This window comes from Zootoca vivipara, chromosome 10 (genome assembly GCF_965207765.1).
Source record: "Zootoca vivipara chromosome 10, rZooViv2.hap1.1, whole genome shotgun sequence".
Taxonomy (NCBI): domain Eukaryota; kingdom Metazoa; phylum Chordata; class Lepidosauria; order Squamata; family Lacertidae; genus Zootoca; species Zootoca vivipara.
Genome location: NC_142593.1, coordinates 11520178 through 11544803, shown reverse-complemented (window position 1 = coordinate 11544803; position 24626 = coordinate 11520178). Strand labels below are relative to the sequence as shown.

Here is a 24626-nt window from a genome sequence, read left to right as displayed (position 1 = left end):
AGGCGGCGGCGCCCCTCAAGCCGTCGAGCCTTCTTCTTCTTCGCTGGCCGTGCCTCCTCCGCGCCCTTTCCGCTAAGCAGCAGCCCGAGTGTCCGCGGCGAAGAAGGCCGGCCTAGGCTCGGCGGTCTCTCGCGGGCCACGCCTGCCAGGCCCCCGCCGGAGGAGCCCCGGGTCCGTTCAGGATGACTGGAGCGCCCGCTTCCTCATTTTCGAGTTTCCTCAGCGGCTGTTGTTTCGGCAGAGCGGCACTTCCTCGTCGGCGCCAAGGCCAGCTGCCTTCATTTGCTTAAGAGCGGTTTAAACGGGGTGTGTGTTTGGGGCGAGAGAAAAAGAGACCGGCTTTCGGCACCCCGAGTGGGACGAAGGCGCTAGGGAAGATGGGTCCCGACCCGCTTGCCGATTCCCCTGCGCCTCTGCGCTCGGCTGGAATCTCCCCTTCCCTGCCCTCGCTTTTTATTTCCATGCCAAGTAAAAGCGCAGATTCTGCTTTTTCTGCGCACGCCGCAGCGATTGGCTCCTGCCTGGCAGCGGGGGTTGGGCTAGATGACCTCCGGGGTACCCTTCCTAACTCTAGGATTTATCCTGAAATCTGGTGCATGCTTAACGTTGAAGTCGTGGGGTGGGGTGGGGTGCGCAGCTGCACCCCCCCCCCCCAAAAAAATCAAGTGAATAAATAAAAATACTTAACTAAAAGTAGATAAATATTTTAAAAATATTTATGCTTTTCAAATCCATACATTTCACTAATTTTACTATCATTTTAACATTTAAACTTGACTGCCTTCCCCTTCTTTCTGCAGTTCCTTGAGTTCATTTTGTTCATATGCAGCCTGTAGAACGTTCTCCTTCAGGTGATTGTCACTAGTATATGCCCTGGAGCATACCAGGAGAGTTTTAGGGGGGAAAATATATGTCCCCCCCCCAAAAAAGGGATGTCTGTCAGTTAGACTGGGTATGCCTAAGCCCTTTGGTGGGCCAAAAGCAGCACTCTTGCATGCGACCCAGTGACATTACTGTGGATTTCCATGCCGGGCTGTAACATGTGAACGTCCTTGGGTCTTACCTGCTTGGATGTTGGACTCAGCACTTCCCATCAGTCCCAGACAGTCAGGAATGATGGTGTACATCCCTGATCTGGAAATTAGGATAATATACTCTCTCTCTCTCTCTCTCTCTCTCTCTCTCTCTCTCTCTCTCTCTCTCTCTCTCTCTCTCTCTCTCTCTCTCTCTCTGTATGAGTATAAGATTGTTTATAGTTAAAAATGTGCCTGCCAAAGTATTATATTTTCCTGGGTGGCCCCATTCATTTTGCTATCTATGTGGCAGCTTCCTTTGCCTGCATGATAGATAATTGAGGATAGCACAACCTTTCAGATTTTCAATGAAGTAATGGGGGGCACTGTATTGTTAATTTGGCAATTGTCCTTGCATATATATATGCTTCCTAGCTAAACTCAGCCACAACAGCAAAGAACATTGCTCCACACTTCAGGAACTCTTGGAAATTAAGTTTAAGTAGGTTTGCTACCCCAGCTGCAGTGATTTCCCATAATGCCAGGGCATTCCCAGCCACTCCTTCTTTGCAAAGGTGTGAGTGATGGAAAAGGTAGATTAGGTTGTGCAAGAACTAAGGACCTGCCTTTTCCAAATTTCCCAATAGGCAGAATTCCCATCCAGCAGGTTGAGCCGCTTTGTTTCTCCCTTGGATATTGTGTAATTATTTGTAATTTGAAAAGTGAAGAGTGCCACAAGCAGGATAAATCTACAGTGCTGGAAATGAAGTGCTGGATGAAGAGACTGAGACTGTATCCCTATGGGGGTATTATCTCAAACAATGAGTAGCTCTGATCTGTTTTTTCCATGTGCACACAGGTGCAAGTATGAGTATCACAGATGAGCATTTTAAATGTTCTGCATCTGAATTGTAAGCCAGTATTTCCATATACACTTGTGGGTGGTTCTTGATGGGATGTATCTAGAGTGGTACCTTGGTTTGCAACCCCTTTGGATTACAACCATTTTGGATTACAACCATGTCAAACCCGGAAGTGTGTGTCCCCTTTTTTGGATTACAACCCTTTATTATTATTATTACAACCAATTTTGGGGGAGAGGCCCCATTGGTAAAAGCGCGCCTTGGGTTACAACCTGTTTTGGTTTACAACCAGACTTCCGGAACGGGTTATGGTTGTAAACCAAGGTACCGCTGTATGCGGCATATGCATGTCCTCTCCCTTCAATTACATACCTACCCTCCATTACCATTAAAACAAAACAACAGGCATGCATTCAGGTATTTCTTTACCAATGTGTACACACTTTCACATCCCCAGGAATTGTGCAAGAGCAGGGTTGTTTGGGGGGGGGGGCAGTGATCTGTCATATGCATGCATACTGGAGCTGTTAATTCCTGGTCATTAAAAAAAAGAATAAACCATGGAGGTTTTCCACAAACCTGCTGTTCACATTTACATTAAACTCTTGTGTGAACAACCCCTAAATTAATGAAATGCTCATTATGTCCAGAAACAATTGTCTCCAGCTATTAAAACAGTTTTGACATTGAGGTTATATCATTTAATTGCTACAGAAATGCATTTCTGGAATGCATTCCCTCTCTAGTTCTTCAATCACCCTGAAAGGTATGTTTGCCCATTTCTCTGCTATGCAGAGATTTCATTGACAGCCCACAAACAGATGTTTCCCTTCTGTATATTTCTGAGCTAATTCTGAGACCTCACCCTGCTTAGCATGAGTAATTTGGGTGATGCCCTTCAGTGTGCACACAGTGTTAAATTTACTGCCATCTGCCATCATACCATCCTCTTATTGAAATGTTTGTGCTCCCTCAAGTCATGCAGTCTTAACTTAGTCAAGACACACAGCCTTGCTAAACAGGAGCTCCTTTGGTATACAGTAATTCTATAGAATCAGAGCTGAAAGGGATGCATTGGGTCAGACTTTATATATATATATATATATATATATATATATATATATATATATATATATAAAATTTCCATGACAAACTGCCCATACAGAGGGGGCTAGGCAGTGGTAAGATCGGTCAGGCCTTGCTGCTGCCATATCAGAAAATAAGCAAGCATTATAAAACATTTGTTCAAATAACAAAATACACGTTTTTACAAATTTTGTGCAGATAACATCTATTTTGCATGCAGAATGGTATTGCTTGAGGTAATTTGTTTTGGGGCAGGTTAAGAACAGCCCCGACCACAGAATGTAATTCTACCATAAAATATGGCAAAATGCCATTGCTCAAAAGTAGGAAAGACTTGCAGAATCATAAGTTCATTATTTATTAGTTTCTCTCAGTGTATCATGCCACCCATGGCTGCTTTGCATTATATGAAGTGTTCTGTAGCTCACCTGTGTCCACATCTAAAACGGGCTGGGCAAAATATTCTAGTAAAGCAGAACAGGGAATTTCCCTTAAAATACCATCAACATTGGTAGTAATAGCAGGGTGGAAACTCTTGATGTCTAAATGACAAGTGTCTTGTTTTGTTTATAACTGTAGTACATATATATATATATATATATATATATATATATATATATATATATATATATAAGCTGCAATGGGATTGTCTGTGCACATTGCTCTAAAGATCCTCTGGTGCAGAATACAGTACAGTTTGCTGCTTCATAGCTAGAACAGGAAGGTGAAGCACATACTGTAATGCTAAAGCCTATATCTGATACTGAACTGGTTTCCTATTATTTTGGGGACATATTTCAAGTTGCTAGTCGTGATCAGTATACATTCCTAAATGGTTTGGGCACAGCCTAACTTTGGAAATGCCTCTGTCCAAATGAACACAATTCCTTGAGATCTTCAGGGAATTGTGCATCAGATTCAACATTCTGCCTATGCATAGTATGGTTACAGCATATGCGAGTTTTCTTCATTTCTCAAATCAGGTATATACCGTGTTTTCCCGAAAACAAGACACTGTCTTCTATTTATCTTTTCCTCAAGACAACACACTATGGCTTATTTTCAGGGGATGTCTCATTTTTTTATTACGCTTCCAGCCTCGCCTCTTCCTTGGCGCCCTCCAGAACTGCGCCTATCACTATGTCTTATTTTCGAGGTATGGCTTATATTGCGCAAATGCTTAGGAATCCTGCTATGGCTCATTTTATGGGTATGTCTTATTTTCAGGGAAACAGGGTAGAGAAAATGAGAGCAGTAATGTGCATGCTAAAGAAAACATGAAGAATACCTGTTTTGTTATCAGACATTATACTGCTTAAAGGGGCTGGTGATGAGAACGGAAACTGCAAGTCTACAAAGTGTCCAGCTAGCTTAACCACATGTGAATAATATCCCCTGCTGCTGTGGGCTTGCATCCTCCCTGCCCCGAGCCTAAGTGGTTACAGACAAATATGCTGTCGTGCTATTCCCCCCTCCCAAAAAAAAATTAAGTGGGGGCTAAAATTGCATGCACAGTACAAATGAAAATTAAAACGCTGACATGCACAGGTTATGAAGATTCTGGCAACTATCCCTGACACAGTTTGCAATATTCTGATAAACGTCTATTAGTGTTAGATAAAAACAACAAAGAATCTCCGGTGAGACAAATGTATTATGGCACAAACTTTCATGGAGTACAGGCCACTCTATCAGATGTGTGAAGTGTTATTCTGCACCATGGAAATATAGACACATCATGGGGGAATTATTTATTCTGCAAACCACCCTGAGACCCATGGGTATGGGGTGGTATATAAATTCAATAAATAAAAAAATCAATAGACTAGGAGGACAGAAAGAGATGATACACAGAAAGTTCTGAGAGTGGTATTTCTATAAATAGTGGCTATTTTATTTTTACAGTATTTTAAATCCTTGGGAAATCCTGGTCCAGATTATTTTGTGTTCAGACCTGCAGTCTTGCTATGTTTATATTCAAAAGTCTCCTACCAAATTTTAGTAACAAGAGGAGCAGGGCTTCTGTGTTATGTTAACTAAGTGTGCTGGTTGCCTGTTCAATACCGTTTGCTGGTTTTTTACCTAATTGGTTTAGCACTTGAGTTGCCAAAGTATTGCCTTCTTTAGTATTTCCCCAAATTCCACACCAGATGCCCTCGCCAACTATCGTTTGATGGCCATTATTTTTCCTTCACTCCCTCCCGCCATTGCTTCTGTTCTTCTGCTATATATTTTGCTGTCTTACGGTTCTTCAAATTTCTGCATGTCATCTTTTCGGGGTTGGGTTTGGATATCATTTCTGCTCTGAGTTTACTTCGAGATCAAATAAATAATAAAACCGTGGACATTTCGTGCCACGTCCAAATTCTCCCTCTACAGTACTACCCTTCACCATGCAGCTTTCTGAATACTCATTCATTCCACCAGCAGGATGCCTGTATTTTTATCATCTCACTCATCATTCAAAGATGGATCTGCCAGCAGGCGTGTTCCCTTGAGATGAGGGAGGCTATTGGGGATGTGTGCTAAGTTAACTGGTCAGTTCAGATTCTGAGGGTTCATAACTGTGAGGCACAAATGGGTTTGTGCAGTTTAAAGCTGCATCGTAAATTGGCAGTACGTCACTCTGTATTATATTCAGTCATGCAGATATCCTGAGGCTTTCAGACAAACCAAGCGGAGAGCACGTTAAATACCACTTCTCTGGACTGGGCAGGCTAGATGAAAAGGGATTTGTGAAACTGGAGGTAAAGGAGAAGCTGGAAATCAGGACTGTGAGAATAAGATGCACACAACATGAAATAGCAACATTATCTTGCATTTCTCCTTCACTGAAGGCGCAAGGGATTTTTGTGGCCAGGAGTGCTTTTCACCAGCTTCAGCTGGTACTCCACTCCTGGACCCTGACAGCCTGACCACAGTGGCCCATGCATTGTTAACCTCAAGTCTTCATTACCTTAATGTGAGGATTCCCTTGCATCTGATCTGGATGCTGAAATTAGTGCAGAATACAGAGGCCAGACTGTTCACAGGAGCAGATTACCAGCAGCATGATGCTCCGATGCTGAGAGCTGCACTGGTTGTTGATTTGCTGTTGGGTCAGGTTCAAAGTATTTGCAGTAATTCATAAGCCATAAGCAACTGAGGTTCAACACTAGGAGCCCCCTGGTTCCTTGTGCTCCACCTTGGTCACTCAGATCCTCTGAAGGGGTACTTCTGGTGGTCCCCCACACCCCTTAAGGCTAGCTTGACCTTCACTAGGAAGCAAGCCTTTAGTCTAGCAGGCCCTGCTCTGTGCAACTCTCTACCAGAAACCACCCCTTCTTTCTTTCAGACATCTTTTAAAAACATTTTGTTTAGGTAGGCCTTTACAACATGATTTTTTCTTTTCTTTTAACCAGTCAGCATTTATTATTATTTTTGTTGATGTTTTATTAATGTTTTTATGGATCTTTTGTTAATTGTATCCTTACAAGTTGTACTGTGCCTTGCCATTTTTAGAAACTCAGTGCTCATTTTCTTTAAAAAAAATGTTTAGTGGTACTCTATTTTGACTCAAGAAAAACCACAATTTTATAGTTCAAATTGGGAAAAATAAATACAGTAAATGGACAAAAGTACAAAGATTCACAAAATGTTTAGGAATATGTGCACCCCTGTGCCCCCCCCCAGAAAAAAGCACTGTAGAAACTCATGTGTTTTAGTTTGTATTTTAGGATATATGTGTATGCAAAATTTGGCTAACATGGTATTTTAATGGTGTATCTATATGCATTCTGTATAGTATGGATGCCCCCTGCCTCTACCCCAAACTCCTTGGAGCTCCGCCAGTCCCTTGTGGAATCTACACACATTAAAAAAAAGTTGTGAAATGCTTTCTTAAACATTTTGGAAAAAAAAAATCGTATTGAATTTCCCATAGCTCACCATCGCCATCTAGTGTCACATTTGTATAATGCACTTTTACAACACACTTAAAGCATTTTATTTGCAACTGTATATTTGACTCCTCTGACAGTACTGCAAAATACGGTGGCAAGAATGCTGGTAGGGACAGCAGGCCATGAACATATTAAAACATGTTAAAAGTATCTGCATGGGGTAGCAGTTGTTTTCTGGGCAAGTATAAGGTATGTGATGGAGAGGGTGGCAGGCAAGAGCCTTTTCAGAGATGTCTCCTCGTATATGGCACTCCTTCCCTGCCAAGTCCCCTCTCTCTATAGTCTCTTCATTAGGGAACATCTTTTTCAGCAGCGTTTTGGAGTAGAGACAGTTGATTGTAGCTACTCTTTGTGATTGATCTTTAAGTGATTTTCTATGTGTTTTAAAGGGATTGCATGATTTATTTATTTAAAAAAATCTATTTGCTTGCTGTAAACCACTCTGTGGCTTGAGCAAAGGGAGGGTATCAAAATCATCTAAATAAATACAGAGCTAGGTGATAGATACATATTTCAGTGTGGGTTCTGCACAAGGCAAGTATTTAGTATTTCCCAGGTGGGAAATGTACTGTTAACTGTTAAAATTGCTAGACATTGGTGTTTTAATGTATTCTCTGAATCCCTGTAGAGGGTAGTGAAGTTTCTGTGTTGGATTGTTTCCTTTTTCCAGCAGATGGCACAATGCATTGCAGGAACTCAGATGAGTGGCATTATTATAATTGTATTTCACTGGTGGTTTCAAGAAGAGCAGATATGCCTTCCCAGTCATTCTCTGCAGTACATATCAAACACTATTTTGTAATAGCAGCCTTTAAAGCTGAAAAACCAGAGTTGTCTTATACGTTTCCTTATAGAAGACAATCTTACATTAACAGATAGGCTACGTAACTTAAGTGAGTGGCATATAGTCACTCAAAGCTTTAGAATTATTAACCAGTGGGCTGCATGGAGGACTTTGGATAAAATCCAGACAGAGGGATCTGGTTCAAACTTGATATGGCATGATCTGAATCCTGAACCTGCTTACAAAACAAGTTCCAGCCACCCCCAGCCTGGGAGATCTGGACTTTAGCATGTTGCTTTTGTTACAGTTACTTAGGAACGTAACTAACTGGAGAGCTTTTTGCAAGAGATATGATAAAGATCTGGCGGCCTCCGTTAGCACAGCAGGCACTGATCTAAGCATGGGTGCATGGAAGCATGGAAATACAAGCCCCATGCAACTCTTCTCATGGTCAGCGACACATAAGCTTAATCCTGTCCCTTTGTATAGGATATTGACGAGTCTGCCTTATTTTAGCTATGGTGATGATGTTATCTTACACTTCCCCATAACGTCCCGGAGCAGATTGCATAATGCTTAAAAAATAAATAAAAAACCCAACAACATCACATCAATTTAATACTGCATGGTTTCCATCCCTAACATGAACTCCCGTTACCCACACTGGGTTTTGGAGAGGCTATATCAGATAGTCGTTTATCGTACTGTAATTTGCAAAATGAAATTGTAACTTTAAAAACAGGAAAATAGGGTGGGTCCTAAAATATTGCTACTGGCCACCCCAGTCGCTGCCAGCCCATGCATAGGGTTCCAGAGGTCTTGGCCCTCAACCAGGGTCTGTGCTGCTTTGAAGAATTGAAGATGCAGTGGAGGCTGTCGTAGCTTTAAGAAATAAGTTTTATTCACATATTTGCACCTGCATTTAGATTGAGGGAGTCTAGATTTCACAGCACAGCCATCTGAAGAGGGGATTGTACCTCACAGCAATGCAGCACTGGAGTCAAAGCATCTCTCTCTGCCTGCCTTCAGCCAGCCAGCCCCAAACTCTCTCTGTGACATCATGCCCAGTTGCCCTGCCAACCTCTCAAACCCCCAGTCTCTCTTCATACTTCCGGGCAAGGGGAGTGGACAGTGTTCATTTTTGCGGAGGCTACTCCAGAAGCTCCTCTACACCTTGTATATCCTAAATAACCAAAATCTGACCATTTATTAACTTCTAGGGTTGGGGTGGTGGTGGTCTGCCTATCTATCTATCTATCTATCTATCTATCTATCTATCTATCTATCTATCTATCTATCATCTATCATCTATCATCTCGGGGGGGGGGGGGTCTGAACAACATACCCAGTACAGGTAAATGAAGTTCAGCTCTGGATTGCTCAGCACCTCTGCTTCAAAGATGCAATAGACATCATCATTTTCAGATGTTTTAGATAGATCCAGGAATAGACTTGAAGATAAAATATTCATCTAAGCCGGTATCAAAGGCACAACCTAGCTGCCTCTTAGAATGTTCCCTTTTGAACCAAAAAAGTTGGGATTTTCTGAGAATGCAAGCTATACTTGAATAATATTACAAGAGGCCAGGATAATGAGATAAAGGTAAGGAACACCGTCAAAAACATCCCCCCCCCATGAAATGTGTATTACCATGCTATGCATTTATTCATTAAGCCCCCCTATGTTCATTGGGGCTCACTTTCAGGTAAACGTGAATAGGATTGCTCACTAAGGATCCATTTCTGTGTTCGAAACTGTAGAATTAGGGCATTGTCACAAATAAGGTTTGAAGTAGGTTTTGTTTTGTTTTGTTTTTGCTGCACCAGATCAATTTGCAATGAAACCCATGTTGTTGACTAGAAAGCTCGTTCACATGACCAATGCCTCTCCCCTGTAGTCACTTCTGGAATGCAGCAATGGGACATTAATGTAACAGCTGAGCTTAAAGCTGAATTTAAGCCTCACATATCACTCTGTAGCATCCAGATACTGCAGAACGAGAATGAACTTCAAGTTTGTAACAGTGGTCTCAGTTTAACATTAGAAAGTGTTTTCTTTAATTTATATTAAAAAAATGTTCTGTGACTTCTGGCTCCCAGAATATGACATTTTCTCAAGTTGCAGAACTCTCAAGAGCCTGTCTGCTAATGAGAAGTCACTGGCATTCTCTCTGGTGTCTGGTTTGTAGAAGTGATAGGGATTGAAGGGAGCAGAAGATCCTTCAATTCAATTCCTTGTCTTACTACATCACTTTTAGCCTTCCATGAGTGACAGCCGGGGCTTTTTCCTCAGTAACCTTTCAAACAGCCTGCCTTGCAGATGACCATCCCATTGATTCACTCAGTAAAAGTGGGGGACGGATCTGGCTGCAAATTTAATGCACGTATTAAGGCATGCTAACTGCTCACACCAACAAAAAGCATGGACTCCATCCCTCTGGCATTTAGAAGTTACCTATCACACTGTTTCCATTTAGAGGACTGCTCCTTTTAGCTCTCCTGCCTGTCAATCAGGCTAGGGGATGGGACTGCTCAATTGCATAGAACTGCAGGCAGTTCTTTTTCACAGTTCCCAAGAAGGTACTTTAAGCATCAAGGCAAAATTGGCCAGCTTTTCCCCATGCTTCTAAACAGGTGACAATTGACCTTTCTGTAAAAATAGAACCAAAAGTGGTCTGCGAAAGCTGCTCTTGAATGGTTATAAATATGGCTGCATGTGACACCTCGGCAGCTTAGAGTCCTATTTTGTCTGTGCGTGCATTTCTCAAAGAGGCTCTTTATAGAAGTGCTAATTTTTCATGCCCCAATTTCGGCTTTCAGCACTTTGTCATTCAGTTCAAGGATGACCTCCTGCCCATCAGATTCAGTCTGCAAATTTAATTTCACCAAGGGCGAACAATCATTAAAACACTTATTTAAAAGCTGAAAACAGCCCTTTGGCTTTCTGCCTTCCCTGTATTGGGAAAATGGAGAGCCAGTTAGTTGTTAAAGCCATAATAAGGTATTTCATTTTTGTGCAGTTCTGTCCTTGTGCAACAAAACTGGCCATGGCAGATTGATCTGGCTGAGCTACCACCAGTATGGATGAGTTGATTTAAAAGAAGACGAAGAGGGTATGCCTATTTATCCTAGTTGAATGGGTTTCTATTTTTACTCCATTTATAATAGATTCCCAAGTTTCCTTATATTTAATTTTAAAGTCTCATTATGCTGGGGACATTGATGTTGTTAGAAAAAAGATGTACAAGGCATTGGACTCTACTAGACTTGAGAGGACAGGCTCTTGGCATCAAAACATCTCATTTTATCTAATTGGATTTTGGGAAACATTTTGAAGCTGAAATTCACAAGCATGCTTCTGATTCAAGTTGAGCCTGGGGAAAAGTTTCCATGTTCCTTTGGGCCAGAGTGTCTGTCATTCAGACATGAAACAAGAGCCCCAAAGCAACCCTCTGCATTTGATAGATGAGTTGTCACGATTACTACGTTGCCGTTCTTGATAGGCGAAGTGGCCTATAACAGAAGCAAACAGAAAAGTAAATGAATGTAAACTTCCAATCCAGGAAGACCACAGAGCCTTCTGTTCCTAGATACATTAACCCATTAGAGTGCGCTCTCTCTCTTACATTGTCCTCTCCCTCCCATATCTGCCTTATTCCTCCCAATGCTCCCTCCAGCTATTTCCCCCAAACCACAAATTCTCCCGCTCTCCAGCTTTCTTCTGCTCTGTCGCCAGAGCCCTAGAATTGTCTCTGTCACACACTTAAGTTCTTCTGACCCTCCCATTTCCCCCTCTCATTCCTCCACCCAGTTCCACCTGCCCCTTCCCCAACTTCTGCTTTCTCCCCCACCCTGCCACCAGAGGACTGCCACATGCAGAGACCCTGCATTTCCCCCTTGTTCCCTGCAATCAGCCTTCTTGCTAGAAAGTAGCCAGTAAAATACCAAACTTTTAAGAAGGAGCCAGTGGAAATCCACCTTAGTTACTGACCTAGATGTATGCCAGTCTAATATAATGAGTTGAAAAAATTAATGTTTTAAACAACCTTTGTTAAAAAGCCTGAAGTCTTCCTTTTAGGAATTCTAGGTGCCGAAATTCCAAAGGAGCAGAAAAAGACTATTTATGTATGTGACCATGGCTGCATGGTTGTTACTGGCCCAGAGATGGAAAGAGGATAAAGTCCCTTCCAGAGAAGAATGGCAGTTGAAGTTAATGGACTATGCTAAAATGGCTAAAATGACCGGAAGAGTCAGAAATCAGGAAGACCAAAATTTTAATAAGGAATGGGGGAAATTTATAACTTATCTTAAAGACCATTGTAAACAGTTAAAATCGTAAGTAGGATTGGAATATCACTTGTAGTTTAAGGTTGAATTCTGGACATAATAGAAGAGGTAAAGAATTTGGAGTATCATAAAAGATGCAGGAGGAAATGGTTAATAATTGGACCCACAAAGGGAAGGATGAAAGTCCAGGAGATTTCTTGGAATCTTGTTTTTATGTTGTGTATTGCACATGTGACTGTAAAATTTTAATCTGAGAAACCAAATAAATTTGTAAAAAAAGAAAAAAAGATGTATGCCAGTCTAACATCTATCCTAGATAAAGCTGGTTGGGAAAGCATAATTGAGGCTTGAATTATCAATCATATAGAAGAAGAGGACGATCTATGGGGGAAATTTGTTGTTGTTGTTTAGTCGTGTCTGACTCTTCGTGACCCCATGGACCAGAGCACGCTAGACACTCCTGTCTTCCACTGCCTCCCGCAGTTTGGTCAGACTCATGTTGGTAGCTTCGAGAACACTGTCCAAGCATGTCGTCCCCTTCTCCTTGTGCCCTCAATCTTTCCCAACATCAGGGTCTTTTCCAGGGAGTCTTCTCTTCTCATGAGGTGGCCAAAGTATTGCAGCCTCAGCTTCAGGATCTGTCCTTCCAGTGAGCACTCAGGGCTGATTTCCTGCAGTCCATGGAACTCTCAAGAGTCTCCTCCACCACCATAATTCAAAAGCGATCAGCCTTCTTTATGGTCCAGCTCTCACTTCCATACATCACTACTGGGAAAACCATAGCTTTAACTATCCGGACGTTTGTTGGCAAGGTGATGTCTCTGCTTTTTAAGATGGTGTCTAGGTTTGTCATTGCTTTTCTCCCAAGAAGCAGGCGTCTTTTAATTTCGTGACTGTTGTTACCATCTGCAGTGATCATGGAACCCAAGAAAGTAAAAATACCATTGCCAAAAACCTCTTTTTAATTGGGCCATTGTGGGAGATACAACTGTACAGAGCTTGCTGTGCTCTTTGCCCTCCCGGAGACCTTCCTGTTTTGCCATTTTATCTACAGCCTCTGTTCTTCTCAGTGTGCTTCTTTCACTTCCTAGTTATGTTGGTGTCATCAAGAGTGCAGGGGTTAGGGTTAAATGGTAGAAGATGCATAAAATTTTAAATTCCCCCCAAAAGGCCAGCAAAAGACCTTTAAGTGATAGCCAAGCCCTATCCTCAATCTGAAATCCACACTGGTCATTTTCCAGGAGGCAAGAAGAAAAGCTGGGCGATTTTAGGCTGGTCTAGGCCTACAACATGTAAGAGAAGCTACTTGCCAAGTATGTTAGTAACAAGCTGGAAGCAATTGAAACACAGCCACCCTTTGAAATTTGCACATGTCTGAATGTTGCAATGCAGTTCAACTGAACAACTGAAATACTTTATTGTCACTTGTACAACTTGTATACAGTGAGATTACATGAGCACCCCCACTCAGCTCTCTTAGTCTTAATTCCCCTCATTTACTGACGCACACCCACCAAACCCGAAAGTCAGTTGCCCTGTTGTTATCTTTTCATTCAGCAGCCTAACAGCCCACGGATAGAAGTTGTTCTTTACCCTGTTGGTGCGACTTTACCCTGTTGCTGCTCCCGAGGGCAGGAGATCAAAAAAAGCCAGGGTGTTAGTCATCCCTAAGAATTTTCCTCATTCTCCTGAGGCAACAGTCTTCCACAATGTTATCCAGCGGATTCACGGGACAGCCCATAATATCTTGTGCTGTATTCACCACCCTTTGTTGGCACTTCCTATCCATTGATGTCAAGCCAGCATACCACACCATGATGCAGTATGAAAGGACACTTTCTATTATGGACCAGTAGAAGGAGATCATCAAATGTTGATTGACATTGTTCTTTTGCAATACTCTAAGGAAATGGAGTCTCTGTTGGGCTTTCTTAACCACCTGGGTTGTATTGATTTTCCAAGTAAGGTCTTCACTGAGATAAACTAGGAATTTAAAGGAAGAGACTCTCTCCACACAGCCCTCCCCGATGTACAGCGGGGCTAGTTCTCCTTTCTTGCTCCAGAAGTCCAACACCATCTCCTTTGTCTTGCTGATATTAAGGTGCAAGTTGTTCTCTAGGCACCATGTATTTTTTGGACCTCCCCTCTATTCGCTGATTCGTCTCCACCTGTTATTAAACCCGTTATGGTGGTGTCATCTGCAAACTTAATAATTGCAGTAGACGAGTCAGATGATACACAATCGTATGTATACAATGAATACTGGTAGAGACTTAGCACACATCTCTGTGGTGTGCCGGTTCTCCAGTGTATGTATAAACTGTGTGCAATAATGTATTTGCAGGGTACAGAGACCATTGAAATGTAGGCCCAGGTCATTGAACCACCATTGGCAGGAATAGCAGCAGCAGCAGCAGCAAGGTTCTATGCTTGTGATAATGTTTTATTATCTTGCTTATTATTCTGTTTCAAATGTGCATTTTATATTTGACTTCATTTAGTAATGTCTTCTTTTGAAATCTTCAAGGTGTTTTTTTGTTAGCTTTTCTATGTGAAATGTGTGTTTTGTAGTTTATCTCCTTTGTAATGTTTTATTTTGAAATATTTAAGATAATATTTGAGTTTCCTGTTAATGATGTTGCTTTGAGTGTATACGCCATATTTGACTTTCTTCAGTAATGCTTTTTCTGGATTGTTTTATTTGATGTTTTAATGTGTTGTAAACCATTTTGAGGTATTTTCTTTAAAAATATAAAGCAACATAGAAATGAAATGAAAAATGAAAGTGCATATGTTAGTGACAAATGTATTATTTTAGGAGAAATAGCTTTGCAACATGTTTACATTAGAGAAAGTTGCATATAAATGTAAGTATAGGAGAAAAAATTCTCAGTCAAATGCTGATGGTTTTCATGAATTTTTATGATTCACAAACCAATATGAAAATGTGGAGAACTGAACTTAAGATTGCGACAGTGAGAAATGAAGAGAAACTGAAATTGACACTTTTCGCTACCCCTAGCTCTAGACCACTACATTGGGAGGTAAAAAAGGTAAAGGACCCCTGGATGGTTAAGTCCAGTCAAAGGCTACTATGGGGTTGCAGCACACATCTTGCTTTCAGTCCAAGGGAGCTGGCATTGGTCCACAAACAGCTTTCCAGGTCATGTGGCCAGCATGACTAATCCACTTCTGGTGCAACAGAAGAACACTGTGATGGAAACCAGAGCGCACAGAAACACCATTTACCTTCCCGCCGCAGTGGTACCTATTTATCTACTTGCACTGGTGTGCTTTTGATCTGCTAGGTTGGCAGGAGCTGGGCCAGAGCAATGGGAGCTCACCCCATCATAGGGATTTGAACTGTCAACCTTCTGATCGGCAAGCGCAAGAGGCTCAGCGGTTTAGACCACAGCGCCACCCACACGATGGGAGGGAACCATGCTAATCCTCTCTGTGCTAGAAACATCTGCTATAAGAGGTGGCAAAAAGCATGAGATAAGAATTCGTGAGAAGGGAAATAAAAGTAGGGAGGGGGGGAGATTTTGTTTTCTTGTCAGCTTTGATGTCATAGATATTGTCCATTCCTTCTTTTCTCCCCCCCCCCCCCCTGTATAGCCTGTGAAATATTTCTGGGCAAGCCAGAAAATTCTTAACAGAATGCTTCCTAGTCATTACATTCAATTCCATAAAACTCTTGCCTGCTTTTCAAGATTTTTTTTTTACACATCAACAGAGTTCTTAGCGGCATCTGCATTTGCAAGGAGAGCATTTCATGAAAGGAAACATTTAGCAGCCGTAGCAAAATGGATTGTGCCTGTCAGTTTTATCTGTGAAACTTCAGCAAATTGAGGAGAGGAAGAACATTTGCTACACTTTGTGATATCATGTTACTCACAGGATGAGGAAGTGGCAGCAGTTAATGAAAGTTCAGCCTCTCAGTCTCTGCCAACACAATTGATTCAAGTAGCAAATACCAGCATCCATTCTCGTTACTGGATTTCAACAGGGTTACTGGATGGAAAAAAAATCTAATGGTAAACTGTTAATGCTGTGCGCGAAACACATTGAACGCAGCTAATGACAGAAAAGAAAACATTTCTTCAAACGTTATCACTGCAGTTGGGATTGAATGGAATACAAAGGAATAAATTAGGAAGATAAGGAGTGGTTGGAAATGCTGGCTGTCAATTATGGAGCTAATGGTTGCTAAGGCAACCAACGACCATATGCAAACCCAGAAGACACAGAGGCATGGACTGAGGCCGCTGAGAGCTGTACCTTGGGAGATAGCATTTCAAATGAAACCATTAGACAAACCACCTCGAAATTATGAATTTCCCATCAACGGTCATTTTCAGGTTAACCTAGAAATTATTAGAGTACTGGAGTCAATAAAAGCAGAAATAATGTGTTCACTTTAGGGTATAAAACTGCTTAAGAATGCTGGTCTCAAGGAACAAAGGTGTCAGCAACCAAAACTGTGTTCTAGTTTCCAGCTAGGAAGCTGCCCTATATTGATCACTAGGCCCTCTGTCTCTGTAATATATACATTTCCGAGCACAATTCAAAGTGTTGGTGCTGACCTTTAAAGCCCTAAACAGCCTTGGTCCTATATACCCAAAGGAGTGTCTCCAAAGGAGCGTCTCCACCCCCATCGTTTAGCCCGGACACTGAGATCCAGTGGCGAGGGCCTTCTGGCGGTTCCCTTACTGCGAGAAGCAAAGCTACAGGGAACCAGGCAGGGGGCCTTCTCGGTAGTGGCCCCTGCCCTGTGGAACGCCCTCCCATTGGAGGTCAAGGAGATAAACAACTACCTGACACTTAGAAAACACCTAAAGGCAGCCCTGTTTAGGGAAGTTTTTAATCTGTGATATTTTAATGTAGTCTGGTATTTGTTGGAAGCCGCCCAGAGTGGCCGGGGAAACCCAGCCAGATGGGCGGGGTATAAATAAATAAATAAATAAATTCCTGACAGTGGTTCTCCAGGGTTTCAGGCAGCCATCTTTTCCTAGTCCTACTTGGAAATACCAGGAACTGAACGTGGGGACTTTTGAATGCAAAACAGGCACTCCAGCCCTGAGGCCCAGCCCCCAGCCTGCTGAGAAGTCCCTCATGATACAGAGTGCCCAACTGCAGGGAGGTTTATAAGAGCATTCAACCATATCCTCTGGGAAGCCCTCTTCAGTCTTTTCCACTCGATATGGGAAGGTTGGGGATGGAGCGGACAGGAATGAGAACAAAATGGTGGCTGGGGTGCTGTATCAACATCAGCCCACAACTGCCACACCCTTGATTTGATTTAGCATTTTCATTCCACTTTTACAACACGGTAATCACAACAGCAATAAAAATCAGCAATAAAGAACATGATGGCAAGTGAATGAGGCAACAGCAAACAAATTCAGCAAACACTTGTTTGCTGTGTCCAATTTGGGGCACCACAATTTAAGAAGGATGTTGACAAGCATGGGCTGTTACATGGAAGAGGGGGAAAAGCTTGTTTTCTCCTGCTCTGGAGGGTAGGACTTGAACCAATAGCTTCAAAGTACAGGGAAGGAGATTCCGACTCAACATTCAGAAAAACTTTCTCATGACAAGAGCTGTTCAGCCGTGGAACAGTTTCCCAGAAGAGGTGGTGGACTCTCCTTCCTTGGAGGTTTTTAAGCAGAGGTTGGATGGCCATCTGTCATGGATGCTTTAGCTAAGATTCCTGCATTGCAGGGGGTTGGACTAGATGGCACTCAGAGTCCCTTCCAACTCCACAATTCTATAATTATATGATAATTTAATGCATTTCAATGCATATTTGTAACAATTCAAAAATAGCAGGAATAGCGGCTGAACTCGGTGCCAGTTGACATAGGTAAAAAAAGGAGCTCACTCCATCGCGGGGATTCGAACTGCCAAGCTTCCGATTTGCAAGCCCAAGAGGATCAGTGGTTTAGGCCATAGCACCACCCGGATCCCTTCCAGTTGAATACCCTCTCTGGGAAGGGGCTTTTTTCACCCTGTGCAGCAGCACAATCCCAGGCTGCAAGTTTTTCCATTGTTTTTATTCCCAACTTCTTTCTTGCCCTCAAAAATATTGATATATTCTAAACTGTTTTCAGAGGGGGAGGTCAACAATTTCCTAACAAGAACCAAATTTCTTATAACAGGGGTCAGCAACCTTTTCAGCCATGGGCCATTCCACCGTCCCTCAGACCATGTGGTGGACCGGACTATATTTTGGGAAAAAATTGATCAAATTCCTATGCCCCACAAATAACCCAGAGATGCATTTTAAATAAAAGCACACATTCTACTCATGTAAAAACATGCTGATTCCCGTACCGTCTGTGAGCCGGATTTATAAGGCGATTGGGCCGCATCCAGCCCACGGGCCTTTGGTTGCCCACGGGCCTTAGTTTCTCCACATGACATATTTAAGATGGCTCCTTTTCATAGTTCCTTTGGAGGGGTATACTGAGCTCTTTCTCTGTTCATAGGTACAAGGGCTCCAGGTTGAGAGTTTTTTGGCAGTGTCTCACATCTCTGGCAAGATGCCCAGCTTGAAAAGGTATGCGCACACATTTCCGTTAGAAAACATGAAGAGGGCCGTGGAATCTAACTTTCTTCAGGCTTAGTAACTGCAAAGCCAGCATAAAATGATATCAACTCACACCTTATCTTTTGCTGCGGTTTCACAATGATGCAAGGGCCTAGTCACATAGAATCCTAAGGCATAAATCTACAAAATGCTGAACTGCGCTAGTTTGCCATTAGTGCACTGACCACATGCTTGAACTGAAGCACTGAATTAACTGTGCAGCAAAATTAGATCCAACTCGGAGACAGTGAGGCCTGACGGGCAGCAAAAGGTATCGGTGAAGGAATCCTGGCTTTGTACTGGACTGTAATGGATCACCCAGACTATTAAAGAATGATTTCACTATGGCTGCAATCTTATAAACTTACTTGACAATAAGTGTGACAGTATGTTTTTAATAGAACCTATCTATCAACATATATTTTTAATTCCATTAATGTATAATTTAAAAAATATATTTCCACCCTACATTTTTATTTGTAAGCTTCATTAAGTCCCTGTTAGGGGAAAAATATGAAGAGAAATAAACCAAAGCAATATCCTGCCACTGCAACTGTAAAAGGTAAAGGTAAAGGACCCCTGGATGGTTAAGTCCAGTCAAAGGCGACTATGGGGTTGTGATGCTCATCTCGCTTTCAGGCTAAGGGAGCCAGTGTTTGTCCACAGACAGCTTTCCAGGTCATGTGGATTCGATCACCGACCTTCCGATCAGCAAGCCCAAGAAGCTCAGTGGTTTAGACCACAGCGTCACTCGCATCCCTCCCTGCAACTGTAATGAAGAGTAAATGGCAAAAAGGAAACTTGCTTAAGTTTAAACAGCAAAACAAACAAACAAAACAAAACTCTGGTTCAAATGGCTCATCGATGACTTTGTAATCAGTTCTCAGAAAAATATTGCTGGTGTGATTATATAACCTCAATGATCATCATCTTGAATCCACTGTGCTATAATAATTGAACTTTATTGCATGGTAAAATAGTGGATTATCAAAGCTTCAATATTGAGCCCATTTGAAAAATCCACAGGTGATATAAACCCAAAGTCCAACATCAACACAAGTAGCTATAAATAGCGGTAAAGGTGGTTTTAAAAAGGAAGTTTCATCCATGCATACTGAGAAACTAGAAACTTTCTTTGACCAGAAACACCTGTTGCCGTTCTACCCATAATTCTCTACCCATATTCTGCCACTTGTTGGATACACATCCAGGTTACATTTAACAATTTATATAATATTTTTAAACTTCCTATTTGTATGGATTATTTTGGTACAACTCAGACAGTTTCATATGCATAAATACTTGCAAATTGTCTATTGAAAAGGCACATCTTTCAAAAGTGGTGTGAGGCTCAATGATAACATTTTATATGGCAGACATTCCTGTTTCTCTTGTGAAGACATTGTTATTACAAGTCATTTGTCATATTCAAGTTGGGGTTTGGAAAACACACACACACACACACTCACACGGAGTCGGGCACTCTCCAAATCATCACACTGTTTCTTTTTCTTTCTTTTTCAAAATTTATTTTTATTAAAGATTTTCTTGGTTTACAAAAAGTACATGTCTTGTCTCTTTTTTCAGGTTCGCAGCAACCTTTCCCTGCCGCAGCCTTGGGAACCTTGAGAAACTGCCAATGAAAACAGTACGATGACAGACTAGTGCAAATACCATATATTAAAATTTCTGCAAACTCATTATGCAGGTTGCACAATTGGAGCACAACAAGCCTCTGAAATGCTGGATGGAGAGAGTCTGGGTTAACCAGATGATTCATCACCAAGAACAGTTTTGCAGAAAGATACTAGACATACTGTACTGTGCTAGTCACGCGGAAACTATAGGGGCATTTCCATCATGCAGTTTAAATTCGTTATGTGCTTCACTGGAACTTTGCCTAATGCAAACACTTGACTCTTTTGCTTTTATTTGTTATAAAGAATTTAAAACTTTTTCTAAACTGCCAGAAATCTTATGAAGAGGTATAATTTACCCTACCCGCACACATGTACCATCATAAGCCTATCTGAACCCCTCGGAAGGGTCACTCGTGTCCAATTTGGTTGCATACAGCAATGTACAGTGCAGGGTTATTTGAAAGCCCTTTTGCAAACCGTTCCATCTTGCTCTTTGAACCTCCAGTTTTCAGAGGTTCAAAGTGGGGCTGTTGTACTAGGCTTTCAAACTGCCTAGTACTGTTCTTTGAACCTCTGAAAACTGGAATTTCAAAGAGCGGGGCAAGTTGTTTCAAAGCAGATGTTAAAGAGCAACATAGGGTTGTTTGCAAAAAGGCTTTCAAGCAGCCCCTTGCTTCTTTTTGAAGTCCCAACAGCCAGGGTATCAGAGCTCAGCATCACCCACTGTCACTATGAAGTCAGGTGGTTGCAGCTCACCTGCCAAATTTGGTCCTCCAGGGGTGGAGAGATAAGTCTACCTCAGTGGCCAGAGTGAGATACACAGTGTTAGGCTTGGGGAAGGTCAGGGGTCAACAAACATTTTCAGCAGGGGGCCTGTCCACTGTCCCTCAGACCTTGGGGGGACGGGACGGGACTATATTTTGAAAAAATATATATGAATGAATTCCTATGCCCCACAAATAACCCAGAGATTCATTTTAAATAAAAGCACACATTCTACTCATGTAAAAATACCAGGCAGACCCCACAAATGACCCAGAGATGCATTTTAAATTAAAGGACACATTCTACTCATGTAAAAACACGCTGATTCCCGAACTGTCCAAGGGCTGGATTGAGAAGGTGATTGGGCTGGATCCGGCCCCCGGGCCTTAGTTTGCCTACCCATGGGAAGGTAAAGATCTGGCTGAAGCTAAAAGGGGACATCTGATCACTGAGTCCCCTAAAGTCCCTTGCAAAGGACTCTGCAAAGTGGGTCCTTCTATCCAGACCAGGCAAATTGGGTTGCTGACCTGACACGTCACTAATTTTTAGCACACAAAATAGTTGTCATGAGGATCAGCAAATGAGGATTGTGAAACCTTCCATAAACGGAAAGGAACTAAAGAAGCAGAGTTTATTGTTAATTGGGCACCTACACCCAGTTGCAGTCCACTACGCCAGCATTTTCCTCCCTCTCTTCATATCTTTTATTAGCATTTTACAGTTATTCGTTCTTCACACCCTGGAAATATTTTAAGAAGTGCAATGAATAGCCAAGGATTTAACACTTATTCCCCCCCCTTTTCCCATGAAGATTTTTTAAAGCTCATTAGCACTTCATCTCTGTCTTTGCAAAGAAGGTTTAAATGGCAGAAGAGAATGCACTAGCTATCTACAAGCACTCTAGGCATTTTAGGCTGAGTTCGTCTTGCAAACAAACAAACAAATAGCACTAGTGAAAAGTCTCCCCCACCCCAAATTTCAGAAGCCTTTGGGTTGGGGGAGAGAACATGAGACCATTATTGACAATGTTAATCTTCTTTAAAATGGCAACTAATTTGCAGTACAGTCCCACCCTCCCTTAGCAAATGCTTTGGCAGTTGGGGAGGAAGTATCACAATGCCTCTAGTGCTGGTGATTGCCACACCTAGAGGAGAAGCATTCAAATTCTCTACTTCCTGTGTGTGGCGATTATTCTGTCCATAATGATTCTTCTTGTCCTTGTAATATATTATGTCTATCTTTTGCCAGTTGTTGCTGTTCTCCAACATGCCTTGGGCGGAGCTAGTGTCATAGCTGCCAAGTTTTGGCCTGAGAAATAAGGGATTGGACCAGAAGTAGGAGACCGGAAGTAGCGCTGCCGCCATTTTGGAACTGGGCAGAGCATGCTCAGAAGCTACTTTTGATGCTGCTCTGCCCTGTTCCAAAATGGCCGCCGCACCAGAAGTCGTGCTGTGGCCATTTTGGAACTGGGCAAAGCAGCATCAAAAGTCGCTTCTGAGCATGCTCCGCCCAGTTCCAAAATGGCCACCGCGCCAGAATAAACCGGGGAAAAACAAAAAAATCCGTTTTTTTCGGCTGCAGACAGCTAGAAAAACGGGTTTCCCGGGGAATTCGGGAGACTTGGCAGCTATGGCTGGTGTCCCATGGTTATTTCAGAAGTTCTCCATTGCTCCGTCTCTGCTTCATTGTTTTGCAACTTTAGCAGCAGCTGCAAAAGTCACACTGTCTCAATAAAAATCCTGGTTTTGCCATCTTTCTCTCAGCCTGGGAATTCTGGCCCTCCATCCCGTTTCTAGAAGCTGTGGGACTGAGTTGGCTTTTGCCTGCTGCTGTACCTAAATTGTATTCACCTCTAATGAAGGTTCTTCTCTTTCTCCTGAGCAAGACCCTTTGGTGGGGTGTGAGCCAGGAAAGTCCCTTCCACTATATAACTGCTGGTGGGCTCTACTTTGGCTGTAAAAATCCTTAAGGGGGTGCGTGTTGCCCCTGCATTTCCCCCATGCTCTCACACCAAGGAGGTCACTCTAGTAGAGAAGAACCTGCTGTCTGCTATTATTGCACAGCACCCAGAAGTCCTGCCTAGAAAGGAATCTGGCCCTCCATCTGAAAGTCCCCACCCCTATCTGGACACACACTAAGCATCATTGCCTGAGTCTCAAGAGTTGGGTACAGATCTGGAATTACAGACTTTGAAGGAGCAGACAGTATATGTTGGAAGTGTAAAGAGAAAGGGCCCTTTTTTCACATGAGGTGGCCCTGTAAAGTTGCAAAAGCCTTCTGCGAAATGATTTATAATGAATTGGGGAAAAAATGTTTAAAATAACTTTTGTTAGAAAACCAGAAGCTTTCCCTTTAGGTATACTTGGAGAAGAGGTGACGAAAGATAAGAAAAAAACTATTTATGCATGCTACCACGGCTGCCTGAATTATATATGCACAAAATCTGAAAGAGGAAGTGACCTCAAAAAGTGATGATTGGCAACTAAAATTGATGGAATATGCAGAGATGGCAAAACATACTGGAAGATTAAGAGATTAGGATGATAAACTCTTTGTAGCAGAATGGGGGGAATTTACTGAAACTGTAAACTATTAAAAGCATTAGTAGGATTGATATAAACATGAGCAGTATGGATTCTAAGGGAATTTAAAAGGATAAATGGGTAAAAAGGATAGATTAAGACATGCCGTAAGAATTTGATAGAAAAATAAGAAACTGCAGAAGAGGAGGGAGGGAAGTCGCAGAAAATATTTCTGGATTTGTGTCAGATTTATATTTATTGTTGAATATTCTAAAATGGGGGATATAAGGGATTGGAATTTTGACTGGAGTGTAATTGAAAGTTATATGATTTTGGAAGGCAAAAATAAAGTAAATCATCAAACCATTCATTCTCGCACACGGGGGTGGCCACCTAAATTGTATAATTTGGCATCTTAATGATTGGTATTATTAATTGTATTATATTTTGGCATTGTTATAATGAGGCTATTATTGGATTGTTGTAATTGCCTTACATATGAGAATTAGCCTTGTGAGAAGGTCTAGCCAGCAGGTATGTACTCTGTTGGGACAGATTTCTTCTTCCCATGGGCAGAGACATTGCCTGGGATAAAATATTGACCCACCTCCTTCTCTGATGCGGGTGGTGCTGTGGGTTAAACCACAGAGCCTAGGGCTTGCCAATCAAAAGGTCGGCAGTTCGCATCCCCACAACAGGGTGAGCTCCCGTTGCTTGGTCCCTGCTTCTGCCAACATAGCAGTTCGAAAGCATGTCAAAGTGCAAGTAGATAAATAGGTACCGCTCCAGCGGGAAGGTAAACTGTGTTTCCGTGTGCTGCTCATGCTGGCCACATGATCCGGAAGCTGTCTGCGGACAAACGCTGGCTCCCTTGGCCAGTAAAGCAAGATGAGCACCGCAACCCCAGAGTCATCCGTGACTGGACCTAACTGGGGTCCCTTTACCTTTACCTCCTCTGAATCCTGTTTGGCCAAGGTGTCTCCCCAGCCTCCAACAGGACTACCTTCCTCAGAGAGTGAAGAAGCAGCTGGGAATATTGCTTCAGTATTACTGTGTGATAGGGAAGAGCTTTCCTCAGACCGGTTTCATTCTGCTGCCTCAGCCCCCCCTCCCCATGCTTGCCTGTGTTTATT

The 24626-nt window shown here is 42.3% G+C and overlaps 1 long non-coding RNA gene across 1 annotated transcript; it reads left to right on the top strand.

Annotated features, from left to right (window-relative positions):
- The first annotated feature begins 168 nt into the window (after positions 1-168).
- On the top strand, positions 169-20529 carry LOC148684367 (uncharacterized). The gene is made up of 3 exons (XR_015946122.1): positions 169-306; positions 18466-18536; positions 20154-20529. It is a non-coding gene; the product is annotated as an uncharacterized LOC148684367 (long non-coding RNA).
- The last annotated feature ends 4097 nt before the right edge of the window (positions 20530-24626 follow it).